This window comes from Pipistrellus hanaki (assembly GCF_964339955.1).
Source record: "Pipistrellus hanaki genome assembly, chromosome: 1".
Taxonomy (NCBI): Eukaryota; Metazoa; Chordata; class Mammalia; order Chiroptera; family Vespertilionidae; genus Pipistrellus; species Pipistrellus hanaki.
In genome coordinates, this window is record NC_140503.1 from 174733858 (window position 1) to 174756621 (window position 22764).

General features: G+C 36.2%; 1 long non-coding RNA gene across 1 annotated transcript in view; it reads right to left on the minus strand.

The window, feature by feature from the left end:
- LOC311625855 overlaps positions 1-22764 on the minus strand; it is a 956586-nt gene that overhangs the window by 821628 nt on the left and 112194 nt on the right. The window lies entirely within an intron of this gene.

Sequence of the window (22764 nt, forward strand, 5' to 3'; positions counted from 1 at the left end):
AAGAGGTGATATGTGAATTGACCATCATGCCCTCATAAGATGGCTGCCTACTACCAGGCTTGCAGGGGTTTTAGTGAGGGATGACCAAACAACTGAACAGCAGGCTGAGTTGGGCAAACAGTCTAGCAGGACCATGAGGGGTGACCAGGCAAGCAGAAAGGGCAGAAAGGGGTGACCAGGCTAGCAGGGTGGGGGGCAGTTAGGAGTGACCAGGCCACCAGGGTGGGAGCAGTGGTGGGCGACCTGGCCATCAGTAGGGGGCAGTTAGGGCTGACCAAGCCAGCAGGGGTATAGTTAGGGGTGATCAGGCTGGCAGGGAGGGCAATTAGGGGTGACCAGGCAGGCAGGTGAGTGATTAGGAGCCAGTGGTCCAGGATTGTGAGAGGGTTACCCAGCTGCCGGCAGTCAGACATCCCCCAAAGAGTCCCAGATTGGAGAGGGTGCAGGCTGGGCTGAGGAGACCCCCTCCCCTGTGCACAATTTTGTGCACCAGGCTTCTAGTAGACTTATATTTGGAAGCAATAAATCCCATGATTTATCTCTTACCGGCTCAGATCTTAGGATCTGTTTAAACAAGGTTAGTAAGTGGAGATTAACCCTCTTAAGAGCTTAATTGAGCTATGTGGGAAAACATGACATTTTCCTTCTTTCACTCAAATCAGTGAATTGGTTTTTTTGTTTTGTTTTGTTTTTTTTTTTACCCATTTTTATTAATCTTACTCACAGAACATTAGCAGTGTAGTAGGTATATAATTAATTTCTTCTTTGCTATAATAATCTGAATATTAACTTATGATTAGTACTTTCTAACTGTCCAAATGAATGGAGTGGCAGAGCTCTTAGTAAGTGGGGACAAGGAAAAAAAATACATGAACTATGTCCCAGAGCAAAAGAAGAGCTTATTAGCTGATTTCAATGTTACTTCCTTAATATTTAACTCATATTTTGTCAGTCCCAAATCTCTGTAAAATAAGGTGCAGAATATTACACAAGAACCAAAATAAAACAAATCAAAAAAAACCCCAACCCTATTTGAATGAATAAGCTGATTATAAATTAAACCCCTCAATATTTTGGAATTGAAGGGAAGATGAAAGAGGAAAGCCCTAAATAATGTTAATTATTCCCTCTAAGTATATGGATATATGAAAAAAATTAATCCATGTACTGACTGCTTACTAGCTAAATTTCAACCTCTGATTAATTTCTCGGTAGTTGTATGTTAAGTGCATTACATCTAATGTCTCATTTTATGTCTAATACCAATAATAACAACAAAGGAGCTATGAATTATTAGCAATGTGATGAGAGTGAGATGATTTCGTCCAAATGAGACCCAAAGGCAAACTAGCAATGTAATGTCATTAATTTTGTTTCATTAAATGCTCTCTCCACTGATTCATTACATTCATCGCACACATATACTCACCAACCTTTTTTTTTCCAAAACACATACACTTACAGACATGCACAGTTGTATGTATACTCTTCTTGTGCTCATGCACACACACTGCATGTCTCATCATTATTTTGGTTTCCTTTAAAGCCTACCTTATGGTGTCTGTTGTCTAATCTTATTTCATCTAGCTCCTCATCTCTACTCATTCCTTAATCCCGGCCCATCAGGGTGCTATACAGTAGTGTGCTGAAGCTGGTCATACTGTCACTTCAGAGTCAGTTAAATTTTCAGGAATATTTTGAGCTAAACAAAACATTATTAAAATTTGCTTGTAGGAGAGGCTAGCACCATAACTGTATGAAAAAGTTTGGTTGATAACTGGGTACAAGACTTCTTCAGACTCTTCAGAACAAAAATGTAAGATCCTTAACTTCCAGTATCCCTCACTGGCATACACATTTTCTTAGGACAAGGATTATTCCTATCCTGTTCACCATTGTATTCCCAGTAATTCACTTACAGAAGCTCAAAAATATTTGACATGTCAATTAAAGGTATGAGGCATGCAATGGACAGGACTCCTAATGGAAGAAGTGAAGTTAAAAAGAAAGAAAAAAGTTGTTTCCTCTTTTTCAGTTTTCAATCAGGATAATAACTGCTGTGGTTGTGATTCAAAATAAAACGTGTATCTTGGTACGACATAGCTCAGAGTATCATATGATTTATTTCCCTGTATGTTATATTTGGGACAGAAAGCCTGTTAAAGTTTAGGATGGTAAGAAATATTATCCCAGTATTTGAAGCTTAGCTCTTTTAACTGAGAAAAATATATGTATTTAAAAGTATATACATATATTTTTACTCCAAATGTTGGCAATTTCTGAATTAAGGTAAGAACATGAGATGAGAGCCAGAGACATTAAGTAATAGTGTATAGTATATAGCAATTTGGAGAGTAAAGTGCCACATGAAAGCATCCAAGTGTTTAGGATTGAAGAGTGTTATCCATATATTATATACATCTATTGGGTCGGCAGCTAAGTAATTACGGGTTTCACACATATATGGCTTCAGTTGAATTTTAGGTTTGTAGACGTAGTACAAATGTAAAACACATTTTGTTATTTGATAGTTGGCTATTCAGCTGTTAATCAGTAAAAAAAGTTTTTTGATCTGTTTTGTAGTTTTCGTTTGGCGTTCATTGAAAAATGGAAAATCAAAAGGAACATTTTCGTCATATTTTGCTTTTTTATTTCCTCAAAGGGAAAAACGCATCGCAAGCTCATAAAAAGTTATGTGCTATTTATGGTGACGAAGCCTTAAAAGAACGGCAGTGTCAAAATTGGTTTGCCAAATTTCGTTCTGGTGATTTTTCACTCAAAGATGAAAAACGCTCTGGTCGTCCAGTTGAAGTTGATGACGCCCTAATCAAAGCAATAATCAATTTGGACTGTCACAGTACAACACGTGAGATTGCAAAGAAGCTTCATGTATCACATACATGCATTGAAAATCACTTAAAACAACTTGGCTATGTTCAAAAACTCGATACATGGGTTCCTCACGAACTGAAAGAATCACAGTTAACGCAACGCATTAGCAGCTGCAATTTGCTAAAGAAACGTAATGAAAATGATCCATTTTTAAAATGACTGATAACTGGCGATGAAAAATGGGTTGTTTACAACAATATCAAGCGGAAAAGATCGTGGAGCAGGCCAGGTGAACCAACTCAAACAACATCAAAAGCTGATATTCATCAAAAGAAGGTTTTGTTATCAGTTTGGTGGGATTACAAAGGAATTGTCTACTTTGAACTCTTACCACCCAACCGAACGATCAATTCTGATGTCTACATTGAACAACTAATGAAATTAAATAATGCAGTTGAAGAAAAGCGGCCCGAATTGACAAATCAAAAAGGTGTTGTATTCCATCATGACAATGCAAGGCCACACACCTCTTTGGTCACTCGGCAAAAATTAATGGAGCTTGGTTGGGATGTTTTGCCACATCCACCATATAGTCCTGACCTTGCACCATCTGATTACTTTTTGTTTTGATCTTTACAAAACTCCTTGAATGGTAAAAATTTCAATAATGATGATGATGTCAAATCGTACCTGATTCAGTTTTTTGCTAATAAAAACCAGAAGTTTTTTGAACGTGGGATTATGATGCTGCCTGAAAGATGGCAAAAGGTCATTGATAAAAATGGGCAATACATTACAGAATAAAGTTATTTAGTTCCATGAAAAAATTGTCTTTGATTTTTTTAAAAATCCGCAATTACGTAGTTGCCGACCCAATATTTCAGACTAACAGTAAATAGACATAAAGTATGTTCAAATGTGGGGCACTGAGTAACTGATGATATTGAGCTACACTGTGATATTCCTGGACAACTTGCAGAAATGTTTGAGTGATTTTTAGTTGTTGTTTTTGTTTTTCCCCCCAAATAAACCCTGCTTGCTCTGTATCCAGGCTCTGTAAAAAATAAAATAAAATAAAACAAAATAAATAAATAAATTAAACTCAAGTATTTTCCATTATGCTCAATTTCAAAATCCAAAATTCCTCCAAGCAAATGTTCCAAGTTTATTTACCTATGAGTATTTCTTTAGGTGAATTATTTAAAAAATTAAGTCAATTTATATTATTAACTCATCAAATATGAATATAAGATACTTTAAATTCACAGAATTCTAATAAAATATGCAAAACCCCTATTATTCCATTTCTTAGAAATTTCGCTTGCATGAATAATTTGAATTATATCTGTCTATCTATCTATCACCTATCTACCTATCATCATCTATCTATATCTATTTATCTCCACAGGCATACACTTTAAGTTGGATTAAGAATGAATACTGGAAAAGCCATTATCAATTCCCCCATTTTTTCTATTCAAAGAATTCTGAATTTAGGGAGATAAAAATAAACAATAGTTAAAAATGTATTTTTCCAAACCACCGTGTCTCCGTGTTCTGCGGGCACAGAGGTCCAGGGAGTGAGGAAGGGACATCATTCTGGCCAATGACATGGAGCACAACATGTTGGGGATTTTGTAAGTCTCTAACCTTTTGTTAATAGCTCATAAATGCAGGTGTTGTTGCTTTTTACTCTTGTTGCATTAACTGTGATCATGATGACTGGACCAATAGCAGCCATCTTGATATTAAAAATAAAAGTAATAATGACCAAAATGACTGAAAGTAACTATTAAATAGTAGCATAGTAGCAGACATTATGTAAATTAGTAAAATACTATGTAGATATATAAATCATTTATATGAGAATGTGTTTTGGCAAGAAAATGATCACAGTATATTGCAAAACTTTTAAATGGTGTGCAAAATATTCACAAAGGTGGTAACATTTTATAAATATATAGAAAATAAATTGAAAAATGTAAAATGCCTGAACATTCCCTGGCAGTAGGAAAAAAAAAAAAGAAAAAAAAAGGTGGGTGTGATAGAAGTAGCTTATGCCAGATGCATCTATTATTAGTATTTAAGAATAGTAATAAAGCCAGCCAAAACCGGTTTGGCTCAGTGGATAGAGCATCAGTCTGCGGACTGAAAGGTCCCGCATTCAATTCCGGTCAAGGGCATGTACATTGGTTGCAGGCACATCCCTGGTGGGGGATGTGCAGGAGGCAGCTGGTCGATATTTCTCTCTCATCGACATTTCTAACTTTTTATCCCACTTCCTTCCTCTCTGTGGAAAAATCAATAAAATATATTAAAAAAGAAGAATAGTAATAAAGCCAAATAAAAGCTAATAAGTGATTTATTAACATGCATAAGCTTGCTTTTCTGTTTATAAAATAATATATTCTTAAGACAAAAAACTTGGAAAATAAGAGTGTAATTTTAATGAAATACAGATGATTGATTATGCATGTCTATTTTTGATCATCTTTATTTAGAAATTTGTTGTTTGGTAATTTATGAACCTGGCTTAATATAAGTACATTTCCCAACTGTATATTCATGACTGTCATCTCTGAAAAAAAATATAGCATGAAAGATGTAGATATCTAAAAGAAAGAAAATCATTAGTGGTTGTGATGACTTTATGCTAATCACCATATTTAACATCCAAACTAACTGTTTACAGGTTTTTGCTGAAATGTTGCCAATAAATATTTAAAAGCTAATAGGAATTTTTAAAAAGTTGGTAATACATTGGTTTAAGTCTCTCCTCAATCTTTTCATGTACCTCTATATTTTTTAAGATATATTTTATTGATTTTTTTTACAGAAAGGAAGGGAGAAGGGTAGAGAGTAAGAAACATTAATGAGAGAGAAACATTGATCAGCTGCCCCCTGCACACCTCCTACTGGGGACGTGCCCGCAACCAAGGTACATGGTCTTGACTGGAATCAGACCTGAAACCTTTCGGTCTACTGGCCTATGCTCTATCCACTAAGCCAAACCAGTTAGGGCTCTTTGTGTACTTCTATATAATATACTAGAGACCCAGTGCACAAAATTCATTGATGGGGTGGGGGGTGTCCCTCAGCCCAGCCTCCACCCTCTCCAATCTGGCACCCTCCAGGGATGTCCGATACCCATTTAGACCCATTGGATTTGGTCTAAACGGGCAGTCCGACATCCCTCTCAAAATCCAGGACTGCTGGCTCCCAACTGTTCGCCTGTCTGCCTTCTTGATCGCCCCTAACTGCTTCTGCCTGTCAGCCTGATCACCCCCTAACCACTCTCATGCCAGCCTGATTGATGTCTAACTGCTCCCCTGCCAGCATGTTTGCCCCCAACTTCCCTTCTCTGCCAGCCTGGTCACCCCTAACTGCCCTCCCCTGAAGGTTTGATCCCCTCCAACTGCCCTCCCTTGCAGGCCAGGTGCCTCCCAACTGCCCTCCCCTGCTGGCAATCTTGTGGTGGCCATCTTGTGTCCACATGGGGACAGGATCTTGACCACATGGGGGCAGCCATATTGTGAGTTGGAGTGATGGTCAATCTGCACATTACTCTCTTATTAGATAGGATAGAGGCCTGGTGCATGGGTGGCGGCCAGCTGCTTTGCCCTGAAGGGTGTCCCGAGTCAGGATGGCAGTTCCCTGACAAGGGGCAAGTGGTAGTTTGCATGCCAGCCACACCTCCTGGCAACCCAAGCAGAGGCCCTGGTATCTGGAATTTATTTACCTTCTACAATTGAAACTTTGTAGCCTGGAGTGGATTCAAGCCCCCTGCTCACCCCGGATGCCGACATTTCTGTTTGGCTTTATGTATCTTCTATAATTGGAACTTTGTAGCCTAGATTGAATGCCTAGCCTGGCCAGGGTGTGTGGAAAGTGTGGCTTCATCTATTGAACCCAAGCCTCTCAACTGTTCTCTGTGGCTACAGCCATCTTGGTTGGGGTTAATTTGCATACTTGCTCTGATTGGCTGGTGGGCATGGCTTGAGCAGAGTGATGGTTAATTTGCATATTACTCTTTTATTAAGTAGGATAATAAACATACTGTGGTACAGGCTTGCCACGGTGTAGATAATCTATATTATGCAAATAGTATATACCTGTTTGCTGTTTGAATTCAGTTAATATACCATTACCAGAGAAAGCAAATCTCACTCTGTTCTGAAGCTGCATGTGCACCCTTGGCTACAGAAATGTGCAGATAACTCACCATGCCAATCATGGCTTACTATTTCCATAGCTAAATTGGCCTTTCCACATGACCTTTCCATAAAAATGAATTATCGATATATCCATTGGTTATGTTGGGAAACTTGCTTTTTACTGGACACAGCATATGTTTTCCCACCTCAGGAATTGTGCTATTAAATGTCCTTCTGTATTTCTCTTACCACATCATTGCCTAAACAAATCCTATTTCTTTACAAATATACCCCATCCAAGACTCTTCATTTTCATTCCTTTGGATTGGGATTATCGCATTCATGTGCTAGTGTGTCTGTGTGTGTCTTCAAGTTTGCGCACAGTCTTTAATTTTATATCAACTGCCTAACTGCTCTCCTGCCAACCTGATTGCCCCTAACTGCCCTCCCCTTTAGGCCTGGTCACCCTTAACTGCCCTCCCCTATAGGCCTGCCCCCCCCGACTGTCTTCCCCTGCATGCATGATCCCCCCCAATTACCCTCTCCTGTAGGCCAGGGTCCCCCCAAACTTCCCTTCCCTGCAGGACTGGTCACCCCCAACTTCCCTCCTCAGCCAGCCTGGTCCCTCCCAACGGCTCTCCCCTGCTGGCCTGATTGCCCACAACTGCCCTCCCTTGCAGGCCTGGTCCCTCCCAACTGCCCTCCCCTGCTGGCCATCTTGTGGAGGCCATCTTGTCTCCACATGGGGGCAGGATCTTTGACCACATAGAAGCAGCCATCTTGTGTGTTGGAGTGACAGTCAATTTGCATATTACTCTTTTATTAGATGGATAGAGGCCTGGTGCACGGGTTGGGGCTGTCTGGTTTTCTCTGAAGGATGTCCCGGATCAGGAAGGGTGTTCCCTTGGGGCATGGGGTTGCCTGGGTGAGGGGCCTGTGGTGGTTTGCAGGCAGGCCACGCCCTCTAGCAACCCAAGTGGAGGCCCTGGTATCTGGGACTTATTTATCTTCTATAATTGAATCTTTGTAGCCTTGAGTGGAGGCCAGGGCAGACCAGGAAGTTTGGCTTCCTCCATTGCCCAGGAAACCCAAGCTTACTGCTAGCTCTGTGGCTGCAGCCATCTTGGTTGTGTTAATTTGTATACCCATTCCTGATTGGCTGGTGGGCATGGCTTGGCAATAGTAGAGTGATGGTTAATTTGCATGTTTCTCTTTTATTAGTGTATATGGAAATCTTTTTCTCTTCTGTTATATTAAAGGATTGCAGGGTCATGACTTCCTCATATTTATAATCTTTTAAATACAAATATATAGATATGGGCTTAACACAGTTATTGAATTTAATTTTTACTCATTAATGAGAACTCTTGTTCATTAATATAAGAAAAATAAAATATGTTTTCTAATACTCTTTGATGAGTGGTAAGTAAAGAGTAATTTGTCAATTCCTTAGCCTTTGTCAGTCCAGCTATGAAAGCAATATTTATTTATTTATTTATTTATTTTATATAAACGAGTGGTTTATTTATATTAATACATATTTTATATTATGTTAATATTGCTTTTATCATTTAAAATTATGATTACCTTCCTAGATGTGCTACACTTAACATAAGAAATCACAAATACTTTTATAATAACTTAAGACCATAAAGAAAGAAAACATAAAAATCCTTAATTATAGAAGGAACTGCTCAAGTATTGCATTTATACACACAATTAGAGAAACATTCTGTACTATAAATAATTACTAAGCATTAAGAAGTTCAATGCTTAATTTTTCTAGTTATTTAAGTACGAAAAATAATAAACCTTGAACTTGACATTACAGACTTTACAAAATGATAGGAGATAATAATATATTTTAAGCCCTTTAATAAGTATTCAACTGCATTTCTTTTTTGAAATAGGCTTATTCCAATGAAACCAGAGAAATGAAAATGGTTTATGCTTTTATTTGATGTAATAACCCCATATGTAAGAGTTATGACATACAATTCCAGATAACACAAAGAAATAAAGATTAACCTAAGGGTACTTTTGTGATATACAATTTTGTGATAATAAATATGTATTAAAATCTCATGTTATCTGTTGATTGAAAGTTTATTAGATTATCAGCAGACATTGAAAGTCCTGCTATATACTTAAAATTGGGTTATTACAGAATACTTCTCTGACATGAGTATTAAATCTAGAGAATTGCTTAAGAAACTCATTTTAAAAAAATCTTTACAAAATGTTTTCTGTCCTCAATTTTTTGTAACTTTTTTTAAATTAAATGGTCCTTTCTATGCACTGTATTATTGCCTATGGACTTATTATTGCTAAGCTTAGCAACTAAGATTTTGAAAAGAAAAGACAGGAATAGGAATGAAATGTTTGGCCTCTAGGATAGAATGGAGTTCTCCTAGTTCAAGGTTATCAAATTGCTTATTAGACCAGGAAAATATGAACATTCAATATAGGCTGCTGTCCCTTGGTTTCTTGAATCCTTGGAGAGTGTAAAATGAATTGTTAGGAGATTTACTTCTCAGAATAAAATATCTATCTTCTAAAATCATGGTTATAACAATGAAAGTCTTTACCTCTCAACACTGAGCATGCCTGTATGAAGAAAAATAATCCTAGAAATAGCGGCTAAGTGTGTAATGAACTTTCTAAAGCTGTTTTAAGTGCACACATGTTGAAGATACTATAGTAATTTATGGTGCTAGGCAAGTGCTTTAGTTTCCTCCAATTATGAAAAGATTAAAGTGTATGATATGAAAAAGATGAACATTTTACTCCCATTTCCCTATAAAATCTTGAAACATTTGTAATGTATGTAGAGATTCCACTCCAGTGGGAAATATCAAACAATGTTTCTTTGGTATATTTTATTTACTCAATCATTTCACCATTAAATAAGTAGTAATTGAGTGTCTAGTATTTGTCAACAATGCTTATACCTGAAGATACATCCACTACTTAATATAAGGGAGCAGAGTTATGAAAAGGAGATAAATGCAGTGACCACCAATGTGTGCATGACACGTGAACAGGAAGAGGGACAGCTACTCCAAACTGGATGTGGTTAGAAACAGCTTTCTAAAGGTGAGCTGAATTTCAGTAGATGAAGAAGATTATTTAGACTCAGAGAGCAGAAAAGGATATTCCAGAAATTGGACACAGTAAATGCTAATAAAGTAGCATAGCATACTGAAAAACACCAAACTAATTTGAATCTTCAGAAACATAAGATACAAAGTACTGCATGACTGAATATGCTACTGAAAAATAATCAGAAAGCAAGTCATGGCTACCCTTGATGTTATATAAAGTTCCCTGTAAGTGACTGAAAATCCCAGAATGCTTCTAAGCCAAGGAGTTTATTGGTAAATTGCATCTTAGAAAGACACCAAGTGGCTTTGTAAACTATAAATTTGAGTGGGGCAAGTAAAATGCAGAACCTGCTAAAACTAAAAGTAAAAGTAAAGCCCTAGATGATCTTGCCCTGCCTTCTTTCCCCTTCCTCCTCTTCTTATTTGACTGTGTTCTAGCCACCTTGGCCTCTCTGATCATTCATGAATACAGCGTGGACTCAAGTCCTTTGTATTCTTGTTCCTTAACTGTAGAATGCTTTTCCCTCAGTCATTCAATTTTCTGAATATCATCTTAAGTGCTTCTCAAATCTCACCTTATCTCACAGCCTATATAAATAGCATACTACCCCATACTTCTACACATCCTTTATTTCTTTACTCTTTTCTTTTTCTACATAGCATAATATAAATTACGGCTATTGTCCCAGCCACTGGAAGGTCATCGGACACATTGTACTGGAAGGTGATGGTATCACTTTGGAATTAGCTATGAAATCAGTTATTGTAGGAGAATTCGCACCAAAGATATCAGCAGACAATACAAAATTGGACCTTGTTTGTGTCTGTGTACCACTTTTATGCTGAAGAATTGGTTGTTAAACATTTATGTTGCAAATCCCATGAGGAGTGCTGGATTGCGAGAGGGTACAGGCTGGGGGAGGAACCCCCTGTGCATGAATTTTGTGCATTTGACCTCTAGTTAAATTATAAACAAATTTACCTCAAGAAGGGAAACCTAAGATGAGAAATGAGAAAGGGAGATGGAATTGAACATCTGCATAGCACTCTGAAAACATTATAATTTCTCTAGGAAATTGTGATTAAAATGAACCCGATGCCACTAATTCAAATCATAATCAATTATTATATAGTGCATGTGAATTTTAAGAATATTGATCTAAAAACTAGCAAGGAAAGAAAGATTGAAAAGGCTCTGGCATTTGCAAAGCATTAGATGAAGAAGAATTGCTTTTACTCTATATTTGTAAATACAAAATGAATTTGTGGGAGTGAACGGTAAAGTACAGAAATTGTGAATTATAAAAAACATTGTGGGCCAAAATAGAAAGTAGTTATTGTAACTCAATGTCTTTTTCATCTGTCTTAAAATTTAATATCAAAGTTTAGCATTCTAAAAAATAGTTTCACTCATCCCTCACAGCAATTAATCATTCCTGTTGGTACCATTGTCACTTTCCCAAAGACAACAATTCTTGGGTCATGCAGTGTCTGTAAGCAGCAGAACCTCTTGTTGGTTCTCTTTTCACACTAAAGCAATGAACTGAGAATGAAAGGAAAGCTACTACTGATAATTGGCAAGGTTTACACATGACTGGAAAACCTGCTTTCTAGATTAAAACATCCATCAATGTCTCAATCACATCCTCATATGTCTGACTTTAAAATAGATCTAGTAAAAAAACAAAAACAAAAACCTGAGTTTTTGAAAAATAAAAACTTTTTGAGTAGTTGATATTTAGAAACTTAACATAATTCAAAAAATATGTGTCTAATTTCTTCTACTTTCATTTTCATTGACATTTTTTAATGAGTCAGTATTGTGATCCTGAAATTTTCATTCTATCAATATATAACTTTATCTTACTATTATTAGTATTACTTAGGTGCCAAAAATTATGTGTTTCTATAGAAAAAATAAGTAAATTATAAAATAATTGCGTTCTATTTTATGTATGCCATAAATCCACATGACCAACTCAACCGCATCCTTCAAGTCTGCTCAAAATTGAACTTATCAATGTCTATCTGGAATTCTGAATGCTATTTACCTAATTCTTTCTTAGTATCCATCATCTCTCTTAACCTGGTATACTTTCTCTCTCTCTCTCTCTCTCTCTCTCTCTCTCTCTCTCTCTTTTGTTTTGTTTTATTTTTGTTTTACAGCAGTTATCTCCTTTGAACATACAATATATTTTACCTATTCATTATATTTATTAATTTGCTTCTATGATCCCTTTCTAAACTGTAGACTCTAAGTATAATAATAAGATTTACTTTGCTGTTTTGTTTCATTCACTGATACATTCCAAGACTTGGAATAGTACCTGATACAAGATATGCATTCAATATATTTTCTTTTGAACAAATACAATAAATTAGATGAAACCTGGTTTTAAAAGCATACAATTTGCTATCAATATTTATCAATTTAAGAAAAATTGACCCTATTCTAACATTTATTGAACAAGCAAACATCATCATAATAAAAATATTCCAAAGAGATGGCAGAAGAAAGCAAACTACTTTAATCTGACATTAACTATTCTTCAGTAGAATTAACAATAGTCACTTAAGCAACATCACTAGGTTATTCCAAACATGTTACCTAACTCACTGTAGTTTTTTAAAACTTCTCTCTACATTTCTATATTTGGAGATACTATTTAATATATGAATCTCTCTTACTCATGTGGCTGTTAAGAATACAATTTTGTTAAATAAGATATTAGAAGTACTAGTATTTTCATGACAAGAACTCTGTTTGAGAGCAAAGTATATAAAAATTATAAAAGCCTTTAGGTATTCAACTGTAAAAATTCCTATTTATCTTTCTAATTCATCTTTGAGATGCAGGATCTGTACTCTCCTTGGATTCCATAGCATTTATTTTATTCCCTTTTAGCTCAGATATACATTCCTTTCACTTTGAAAAGATGGCACACTGGAATGTGCTTTGCATTTACATAACACAGGAAAAAAGAACTCTTTAAAGTTGTAGGAAACATTTATACTTAGGACTCTTCCTCTAATATTTCATTTAGAATGGCTATACTTCTTATCCACAACTCCTTCAAACTGGATCAGTGTACTTTGTTTGGCCTAGAGGAAACATTACCTTCAACTAAACCTCAGACATATTTTTTTTAAGAGAAGTGGTCATAGAGTTTCCATTACTGGCAGATTCCAAATCTCTTTATTCTCTAAAATCTAACAGAATTCAACTTCAGAAAACAGAGAATATAAGACACAGCTTGTTTTATTGAGAGTAACATAGAAATTGAACTATGTCTAGTTTGTACATGATAACTATGCACACTGAAATATGAAAGACATTTCACTTTCTTGAATTCATATAAACATAAAAAATACATTTATAAATGAATGCATTTTATAAACAATAAAGCATGATTTATTCTAAAATAAGCAATGAATGCTTACTATACATAAGGCATTCTTACTGTGTTCAGGTAATAAAAAGTTGAATCCAAAATAATCTTGGTCTCAATAAGTTTACTATTCTTAATAAACTAAAGCAAAAATTAGGTTTATAGAAAACACAAAAGCTGCCGAACCTGGTTTGGCTTAGTGGATAGAGCATCAGCCTGTGGACTGAAAGGTCCTGGGTTCGATTTCCTTCAAGGGCATGTACCTTGGTTGCAGACACATCCCCAGTAGGGGGTGTGCAGGAGGCAGCTGATCGATGATTCTCTCTCATCAATGTTTCTAACTCTCTATCTCTCTCTTCCTCTCTGTAAAAAAATTAATAAAATGTATTAAAAAAAAAGGAAAGAAAACACAAAAGGGGGACAGCTTAGTTCTGAGTGTAGAGATGAACAAAAGATTTAAAAAGAGATTGCACTTGATGAGGCATTGAATAATTTTTTTGTGATTTTGATAAATGAGATAAAATGATTCTAGCTAAAGTAAAAAACATGAAAAAGCCATATAGGCATGGCATTGATCAGGTTATTATTAGGATTACTTAGGTGCCAATTATTAGTGTCATAAGGCAATCTATGGGCAAGAGAAAATTGGTAAAAAAAAAAAATTGAGAGAATTGTTTAAAGCTATATATTTTTAGAATCTTAAATAAAAAAAAATAAGGCATTAGATTGTATTGTGAATTTGCCAGGAAAATTAAAAAAAAACATTTGAATAAAGAGTGTCAATATTTTGGAAAGATAAGTTAGTTGTTTTAGAAAGAAGTGTAATGACTTCTTTAGAAAGAGGCAAGGATATTAAAAAGATGTTAACTATTGCATTACTATCTACATTGGGGTAAGAATAGTGGCAATGATGTCATAATTTTTATTATTGACATCCTTAGTTATCATTTAAATCAATAATTATAGTAGTTGAATTATATTGTTTTAGTACATAAACCTATTCATAAAGCCACCCTGAAAATATTGCATTCTTTACTTCAAGAAACTAGAGATATAGTTTGGTTAATACTCATCCAAGAAAATGACACTAACCTAGTACTAAAAGCATTATTGTGTTTAAACAGGAGTTAGCCAACTGTATGTGAATGGACTATGAAGAGAGAGTTTTTCAACTGGAATGACAATGATTTTTTTTTAATGATAGTTTATACATATCTCCAATGTGAAGTCAAATTATTAAAATTGGAATTTATTTTAAATGCCTTGTACATTAGAATAAAAATGTACAAAATTAATTAAGAATAAATCTAAACAACAGGATCTCTAAGAGAAACTAAAATTTTTTTCAAAGAAATTAAATTTAAAAACCTAGAAAAGGCATAAATAATTGTGAGGAAAACAGTGTTTTTTATTATGTCTCAATAGTATAAAATGTCAATTCTCCTGAAATTGACCTATAGATTCAATATAACCCATTCAAAATATCAGCATCATATTTTGTGAAATGAAATAAGCTTATTCTAAAATTTAAGAACAAAAAACATCCTTGTGGGGGGGAAAAAGTGGAAGAATTGACCATCCAAGATTTCTAGATTTACTATAATGTTATTTGTATAGTGTGGTAGGCAGAATAATGGTCTCCTAAAGATCTCCATGCTCTAATTGCCAGGAACTGAGAATGTTATTGTATTTGATATATTGAAGTTGTGATTAAGGTTAGGAATCTTAAAATAGGAAGGTTATCCTGGATTATCTGGATAGGCCAATCTATTAGGGAGATTACTCTGGATTATCTGGGTAAACTCATTCTGATCACAAATCCATAAAATGGAAGAGAAAGGTACAAGAGTTAGAGAAATACATTGATAAAAGCAAAGGCAGAAAAGATTCAAAATCAGAGAGATACTTGATCCATCATTAGTGGCTTTGAAGATGTATCCAAGGAATACAGGTAGCATCTAGAAATTGAGACTAGCTCTCTGTTCTACAAACACACACAAAACAAATTTTGCCAACAAATTAAATAAGGAAGAAAACAGATTATCTTCTAGAAAACCCAGAAAGGAAGGCAGGTTTACCAATATTTTGGGTTAACCCAGTGAGACTAGTATCACTCTGGTAACCTACATAACTGTAAAATAATAAAATTGGGCTGTTTTAAACTACTATGTTTATGGCAATAATAGAGCATTTAGAAATAGGCCCATACATATATCAACACTTCATATATGTAAGGGATGGCTTTGAAAATAAATGAGAATATAATTTTTTTAGTGTTATGATGCTGGGATGAAGGTGTAACCATTTGGAAAAAATAATATTAGTTGGACTTCTAAATATAAAAAACAAAGCAGCAAACATCTTATAAGATAGGAGACTACATGATACCTTCATCAAGACACCAAGAAGGTATGATAAGGAAAGGTTCAGAGTGAGAGAATATATTTGAAGCACAAAGTGTTATGTTACACATAAAGAATGCCTTTAAATTTTCAAGAAAAGTCAGACCATGCAATAGAACATGTGGTAATGTAACCAATAACCAAGGGTTCTGGGCTGCCTATTACTACTTGAGTCAATTAAGCAGAATCACATATGAGCATTTATTCCAACACTGCGGGCAGTATGGGAGAGCAGCAGGTCATCCACAAAGATCTGCTTTTCCCCACCATAAACCAGCTGCCTATATTGGGTAGGAGGACAAAGATTACTTGGGGAAATAGGTATTACAGGCTTCTGGGGAAAGCAGGCATGGGATAATCATTACAGGCTACAAGTCATGCAGGCTGGGGGTGGGAAGGTCTAAGGAAGTTGGGCACCTCTAGGCACCAGAGACCAGGTAACAGGTAATGAGGGCGGGCGCTGTAAAATGCAGGTGCCTCCTGGACTAGGTTGTTTCAGCCAGGAGGTTGTAAATCTTTCCATTTTGATAGGCAGTTCTTGGGACAGGAGGATGGACTGCCTTCTGATGTTATCTCTATGTCTCAGGGCATACAACTCTCAGCCAGGTGAGAATGTGCTTTCTCTAATCAGCACAGAGCTATCATGGTTAACAAAGTATGATTAATATATTTTTAAATTTCATTTCTTATAATAAATAGCTAGTCCCCCATATTATATTCCTACCTCTAAACAGTAAGAAACTTGAACTTTATAAAAAACAAAAACACCTCAATTGACCAATAAATAGATGGAATAATAGTCAACTTCATTAATAACCAGGAAAATTCAAAGTAAGCCAAAAGACTCTCTCCAAAATAAAAATAAAAGGAGTAATGAGAAGGGGTTGAAAAAATAAGAAAAATGCTGGTATTGTGGTTTCTAATTCCACTTGGCAGGAGCTTGGAAGTTACCACTGTATCCAAAAAATATAAGGAAAAAGCTAAAGATAAAAAAAAGATAAACAACTTTTCTTGGATCTGTAATAAAAGGGGAAGCAAACTGCTACATGCAAGATAGCTGGACACAGAGGTTAATACAGAATCACAACTTACCGAATTCACCAGTGAAAACTGCCACCAGGACCAGTGCTGGATAGAAATTGAAATTGACGAATGCCTGGAGGCTCTGTGTAGGTAATTCTGAGAGTTAAAATTCCAGGAGGACTCTGTCACGGTGACTCCAGGGTGGACCACACACTTTTTTTGTGTGTTGCCTCCAGGAGCTTCTTCAGGAGCTCAACTAGGCCCTCACAGTAAATTTCAGAAAAATGCCTCCTGCCCTCAGCAGGAGAGGAAGAGGAGCCACTTGAACTACACCACAGAACTCTGTTCCTCTTAATCAGGCCTGCCCTCAGGTGAAACAAGTTAAATAGAGCCTAACCAGGGGGATATTATCAGCGTCCAATTGACCTGGGGAAGAGAAACACTCCACCCCAGCTGGCTCTGACCTTCCCTATGGAAAGGGGGAATATTAAATCCCAGCCCAGTTAGCCAATCTGTCCTAAGTGGGAGAAAAGAAACTAGAGGAATAGGTTCACTCATCTACTTATTCTCCCTTGCCATTCTGCTTTACACACACTGACATGGAACACCTAATCTCACTTTAGGGTTTTTTAATTTGCTCGTTCTTTGCCTGGGGCATTATTTTCAGAGATATCCTCATGGATTCTCCCTCACTTTTTCTAGTTCTGTGATGAATTTTAAGGAACAAACTATTTAAAATTGTAAAATGACATCTACCCTGATCAGCACTGTGGAAACTTCACATTTCCCCTCCCTTTTTTTTATATTTCTCCATATTTTTATGACCATTAGCTCACTACAAATTTTAATTATTTGTGTAGTCATTTGTTTATTCATTTGTTGGTTTTTAATATCTTTGTAACAGTGTTAAGCTACATTAAGAGCAAGGGAATTTCTATTAAATCAGCAAATGAATAATTGAGTGATTATTTACTCTATACATAACTTTCTCATGACTTCCAAGAATTTTGCCTATGATCAACATATATTTAATGGTCATCATGCATTTATTTTTAAGTGTTACAACTTTTGTGTGATAGTATGTTTTTAAATGTGTTTTTATAAGGAATTATTTTATTATCAATACCTTAATTTATTGCATGTAAATTTAATTATTTTCATTCAGAATCCAGACTTTCCTTTAAAAAATAAAGTTTTATTGCAAATAAACCCAAGGTCCTTTGGAAAAAAAAATATTTACCGTGGCCCGATTGTGTCACCACACCATGGAAATAAAGCATCTTGGGGCTTACTGAAACAAGGATCCCAATAGACTAGTTTTCACCCAGAGAAGTCTGCATTTGAAGACAAAGGGAAAGCTAGTAAAAATGTTAGTAGTTTTATAGATAGAAGGCAACTTGACAGATTCTGCCTGCTGAATGACTTTGACAACTTGACAGATTTTAATTGGCTGTCTGGCCCAAGTATGGAAGTGAACAAAAGAAAATACAATAATAATAAGAGGAAGTTATGAATAAGGAGCAAAGATATTCAAAGAAACTTTGAAAAAACTACTGGAATGTTATGTGAAGATCTACCAAAGTATAAGCTAAATTATGAGAAAGGTCTGAGAGATATGAGAATGCTATCATATATGAGTTAAAGGTAAAGTGAAATGGAATGAAGTGTGAACTAGAAAGTGTAAATATCAAAAAGGGTAAATAAATTTTTGTTCAGAAGTATGTTTAGGTTAATATATTGTCATTGAAAAGAAAACTGGTTGAATTAAGGACAAAGATTGGCTTAGCAGAAGAAGAAATAATCATCTGTCACTTCCATCCTTGTGAGGTGATATGATGTGTAAGAACAACAGAAACAGCAGTAGAAAATCCCCTTAGGTGCTAAGTTCTAGAAAGAAATCTGAAACTTGTGCTTTTGGGAAGTCACTTGAGAAAGAGCTAATGAAGATACGGAAAGTAAACTTTGCCACTTGTACTATAAATATAGCAGTATGAATAGTTATGCCTGGCATTGCTATTGGCTGATATGAAAGTGAGAAAGATCAAAATAGATTTCACACACACACACACACACACACACACACACACACACGGTTGCCATATTTTCACCTACTGAATTTAGGACTTTGAAAGATGGCAAATATCCAAAAGATATTAATGAATAAACTACCAGATTATGACAATCGGAAATGTCAGAAAGCATTCCTCTCAATAAATGCATAAGGGAAAATTTTAATAAAAGAAAATAAAGGTAACAATTGTTGAGTGAACCCTAATATTAATTTATGTGGATGCAATATTGTCAGCAAAGATATAGAAATGCCAAACAGGGGAGTGTGGCTAATGTGCATAGTGAGAAATAGTGGGAAAAAAGAAAAACTACTCTGTTTTATGCTTGCCATTTTCAAAAACAAAAAGTAAGTTCATGTAACTAAATTTCTTAATTTTTTAATGTTGTCATTGTGTTTGGTGCTGTTATTTTGAAATATATATCCTAATGTAGGCAGTGTTATTCTTAATATTCTTACTACTAAAAACAATAAGGTCAAAATATAGTTAATGTCCTTTATTAATTCTATACACATTTGTTAAATGCTTAAATATAAGCAAAGGTAAACATCCATATTTCTCATAAAAACTAAAAGTGTTACCCTTTTTTACAATTTTTGATAGAAATAAAACCATAAGTTTTTATAGAAAACGATGGCTTTTATAAATATAAATACTCAGGATGCATTCTAAAAATGATATAGTTTCTCCTAAGGTAGCTGTGATGGGCATAGCCTAAGGGAACCCCATTGACTCACAGTCTTATATAATCCCATCCTCTTGCATGAGAATACAACTTGATTTGCTACTAGCCAGCAGAATGTGGGATTTTGCAGATATAATTAAGGTCTCAAATCACTTGATTTTGAGTTTCTCAAAAAGAAACTATCCTAGTTGGGCCTGAGTGAGTCAAAGACCTTAAAAGAAGGACTGGTGCCTTCCCTGTAGTTACCTACTTTCTCCTGCTCTGGCCTCAAAGAAGTATGCCACCAGGAGTTTATTGCCACAAGGAAATATATTCTGACACCAATCTGAGATAGCTGGGGAGTGATTTTCCTCCAGTATTACCTCTGATGAATGTAGTCTGGCTGAAACTTTTATTGCAGCCTTGCTATAAGACTACAAGTATGGCCCCACTGGCAAGATGCCTTTTTTGATTAAACTTGAGTCAGGTTCCTCTGATCCTTCTACTCAGCCAGTTCTTGACCTTTGGACCTCCATGTCCACCTTTGCATTAACAAATGTTAGCAAAAATTCTGCTAAATAAGTTTAGCAAGAATCTTTACTTTTGATATCTGATCACCCTCAAGATCTGATCAAATTTCTTAACCTCCCGCCCCACCACACCCCACTTGGTATCTGATCTCTCTGGCCTGCCTTTAGCAAGAATCCTGTTCAGACTGTTTTGCCACAATCCCCCCTTACCTTGATGTTTCCTCTTGGTAATTTTCTATCCACTGACTCCCCCAACTCTGCTACTTAGCTATAAATCCTCACTTGTCTATGTTGTATTTGGAATTGAGTTCAGTTCTATTCTGAGTTCTCTTTCCCCCTATTACAATAGCTCTGAATGAAATCTGGTTTTACTGCTTTAACTAATGTCTGCTCAGGTTTCTCTTTAACACAGCTAAGCTATTCCTAGCATTTGACCCATCATAATTAGTGTGCTGTGTTAAGCCACTAAGTTTGTGGTAATTTGTTATATCATTAAAAAAAATTACAGCAGTCAATACATAAGATGTATTTTCTTCTTTATAGTAATAATAAAAAATTTAAATTCTACATTTAATACATACTCCCTCCTCAAAAACAATTTTAATAATAAGTAAAGAATCTGTGTGTGAGATCTAAACAATGCTCTCCCTAGCACATACTCATGGAACAATGGTTTCCTCAGATCTTTTGTGGATCGTGGGGTTAGTGTTTTCTTTTCCTCTTGTTTTTAGAATCTCTTCAAAGTATTTGTATATAAAGAGTGAGAATTCCTAACACAACAAACAAGTAGCAATCAAGAATACATTTATTTAAGAAAGCTATTTTGACAATGTGGATCATGTGCCTAAGGAAATTTGAGAATTTATTGTAAAGATTTCTCGAGATTAACTCTAATATCTTTTCAAGGTATATAGGAATTATTCACAAAGCCTTTGTTCAGTCATTTTGTAAATGAGAGATTTAAATTGATAAAGTTGAAGGTTTTAATGCTGTTTTTCTTGACTGATGTACATTGTCTGATGTGGTTTTACCTGAGAACCATTGAGAGTGAAATATTTCATATGACAGCATGTTAACTTCAAGTGGCAAGAGACCCCAGGATAGTGATGAATAATAAACAACTTTTCTTCTTTGTTAGCCTCTCATATCTACGCTGACTGAATAGCATGCTGAGTACCCAAAGAAAGTGTGTGTTTGTGTGAAAGGAAGCAAGATACTACAGAGCCAACATCAGTCTAACCTCAGAGGATCTCTTGCTGTGCCATCCAGACAATTAAAACACTACTCTCACTTGGTGAGTTACCTGGCAGACAACAGTGTCTAAAAAAAATAAAATTGAATTTTTCTTGTTTTTAACAATTTTCTTAGGACAATTCAGTGGAATTTTGAAAGATGGAGTTTAAAGAACTGTTTGCTTACACAACTATATTATTTAAAGTGGATTTTTCTGATATTGGCATACCACATATTTTATTACATTAAATAAATCTTACATGAAACTACACTTAAATAACTACATTGATAAAACACTGAAAATAAAAGTTTTCATGGGCACATAAGAAAGTAGTCCTGTAATATTAATCAGTTGTTGTGACTTCACAATATGATTATATGACTACAATCTATCTATCTATCTATCTATCTATCTATCTATCTATCTATCTATCTATCATATATATATCCCTAATATGCAAATAGACAAAACAGCAGAACAACTGAACAACCAAACAACTGAACAACCATTCACTATGATGTGCACTGACCACCAGGGGACACACATGGAACATGGCAGGTATTAGCAACAGGTGGTAGAGAGTAGAACATGGAGGGCATTGGCCACAGCAGGGATGGTGGAGCAGGTGAGCAGGGGTGCAGACCAATGTGGGGCACTTGGTCACTGTCATCAGGGCAAGCCTGTGGTGATTACTGAAAATTCTTTGCTCCCCTGTGCTGCAATCTCGCCTGGTACTCATACCTGCTGCCAGTGCTGGCCGTGCTCACATCTGCTGCCAGCACCAAAGCTGCCACTTGCACCCACTGCTGGCACTCAGCACCAGCCTCAATTGTTCCATGCTGTCAGTGGGTGTGGGCAGCGGCTACCATCCCCAATTGTCTCTCAGGGCCTCTCCACCTCCCCCTGCTCCTGAAGGGTGATCAGGGCCAGCAGCTGCCACTTGCACCCACGCTGGCGCCAGCCCTGCTTGCACCTGCAGCTGGCACTAGAGCCACTGCTCACACCTGCTACCAGCACCCAGCGCCAGTCCTGATCTCTCAGTGCCATCAGCGGGAGGTGAGCAGCAGCTGCAGTCTCTGATCACCTCTGAGGACTTCGCCTCCCCCTGTTCCTGAGGGGCGATCAGGGCAGCAGCTGCCACTCACACCTGCTGATGGTGCCAGCTCCACTTATACCAAATCTAGTATAATATATCTACTATAGAAGTGCTAGCCCCAATTACTCCATGCGGTCAGTATGTGAAAGCAGTGGCAGCGGGAGTGGGGCTGCTGGCAGATGGGACCAGGGGTTGCAGCAGGAAGGGCTTGGCAGGGGCATGGAGGATGGGCAGAGACACCCCCCCCACCCCCTTGCCCACTGTAGC